Source organism: Montipora foliosa, chromosome 7, assembly GCF_036669935.1.
Source record: "Montipora foliosa isolate CH-2021 chromosome 7, ASM3666993v2, whole genome shotgun sequence".
Lineage (NCBI taxonomy): Eukaryota > Metazoa > Cnidaria > Anthozoa > Scleractinia > Acroporidae > Montipora > Montipora foliosa.
In genome coordinates this window covers 11,279,527-11,281,241 of record NC_090875.1, presented here as the reverse complement: position 1 = coordinate 11,281,241, position 1,715 = coordinate 11,279,527, and the positions used below count along the sequence as shown (strand labels likewise).

Genomic DNA, 1,715 nt, shown 5'->3' with positions numbered 1-1,715 from the left:
TAGCCTTTTTGTCATCTACAAATTAGCACCACTTTTTGTTCTTCTTTTTTGCAATCTTATATATTTTTTTGACAGCTGTCACTTGGTATTGTGTAATTGTTAGCGCCTAAATCTTATTTAAGTTTCGTTTTTATTCAAAAGTTGTCATAACTGAAGAAGGTCTTTGACCGAAACGTTTTAGTAAATTTTTAATTTTTTAATTTTTTAACGTCAGAAGTTGTCCGTCCTCGCTTCCTCTTTACTCACTATATATATATATATATATATATATATATATATATATATATATATATATATATTTCGTTTTCAAAAATTGTAACGGTCACTTTTGAAAATGTATGTTGACTAGCATACGGAACGTCAAGTTTTATAAAAAATGCGTTGGAATACAATGTTTATCACCGCTGTTTGTGTTACTTTCTTAATCAAGCTACGATGGCCTAAGAACAAGAGTTTATAAAATAATTAGCACAAGTAATTCAGATACGCATCGTATCGTTTTTTTCTTTTTTTTTTTGCCACACATTAAGTGATCAATCAGCCATGTTGCCAGCATGGTTGTCCTGATAGTGTAGTGGTCATCACACCCGACTAGTGATCAGGGGGACGTGGGTTCAAATCCCGCTCAGGGCAATTACAGTTTTCCCCAGAAGTTGTCCAGTGTTGAGTTTCTTGTAACTTTCTCTCAATTTCTCCTCAACTTGGACTGTGAATCCATTTGTGATCCTCCTGGGGGTGATACGTTGTTGGCTCAAGGGATCTACTAAACTGACTCTTTACATTAATTACCCTTGTCCGCCTGTGAATCACATGTTGATCCAGCGTTATCACATAGAAAACTGGCCCATTAGGGAGTCCCACATAAATGCCACACATTAAGTGATCAATCAGCCATGTTGCCAACATGGTTGTCCTGATAGTGTAGTGGTCATCACACCCGACTAGTGATCAGGGGGACGTGGGTTCAAATCCCGCTCAGGGCAATTACAGTTTTCCCCAGAAGTTGCCCAGTGTTGAGTTTCCTGTAACTTTCTCTCTCTCTCTCTCTCTCTCTCTCTCTCTCTCTTGAGGTTCCCCGGTAATGATTTCCCTACCTGGTACCCTCAGAATTTTGACTTTGTGAGAAAAATATTTTTTAGTATTTTACTGACTTGGAACTTTGCAGACTGCTAGATTATTGGATGTATTTTCATGCTGTGTGTGTGGTTTTGCTAAGTTTTCTGCAAAATATTGATTTTTTTTGCGTCGAAAAAAAAAAGTAGGGGAATCACCGAAAATATTCTAATCGGCGAAAAAAAACGCTTTTTTGGATTTCTTTCTGGATTCAGCAATTGGATATCGTACCCTCTCATTGTTCTCAAGCCCTTGGCTCACCCTTGCAAAAAAAACACAGATTTTTGAGTTTTCAAATTTTTCTAGTGGAAGTGCATGTCGAGTACAGGAACGAAGCTCAAAAAAGAGCTTTCAGTTTATTTTTAGTGACCTAACAACTTTAAAAACTCGTAGAAATTCTAATTTCAAAGTGTGCAAGCTGAAAAAATTCTAAAAAATTACTTGATAGTTGGGCCACGTCTCAGCCAAGTTTTTCTAATTTTTGTGAAGGCTGTGAGGTTTTATTCTCGAAAAAGTTTAAAAGTGACTTTGCTCAACTGCGTAGGGAAATCACCGCCACAAGCACATACAATTTTCCGACTTTTTTTGCAGTGTGCTTGAGC

General features: G+C 37.0%; 2 non-coding genes across 2 annotated transcripts; both read left to right on the top strand.

Annotated features, from left to right (window-relative positions):
• The first annotated feature begins 560 nt into the window (after positions 1 to 560).
• On the top strand, positions 561 to 633 carry Trnat-agu (transfer RNA threonine (anticodon AGU)). The gene has a single exon. It is a non-coding gene; the product is annotated as a tRNA-Thr (tRNA).
• A 277-nt stretch (positions 634 to 910) lies between these two features.
• Trnat-agu (transfer RNA threonine (anticodon AGU)) lies at positions 911 to 983 on the top strand. The gene has a single exon. It is a non-coding gene; the product is annotated as a tRNA-Thr (tRNA).
• The last annotated feature ends 732 nt before the right edge of the window (positions 984 to 1,715 follow it).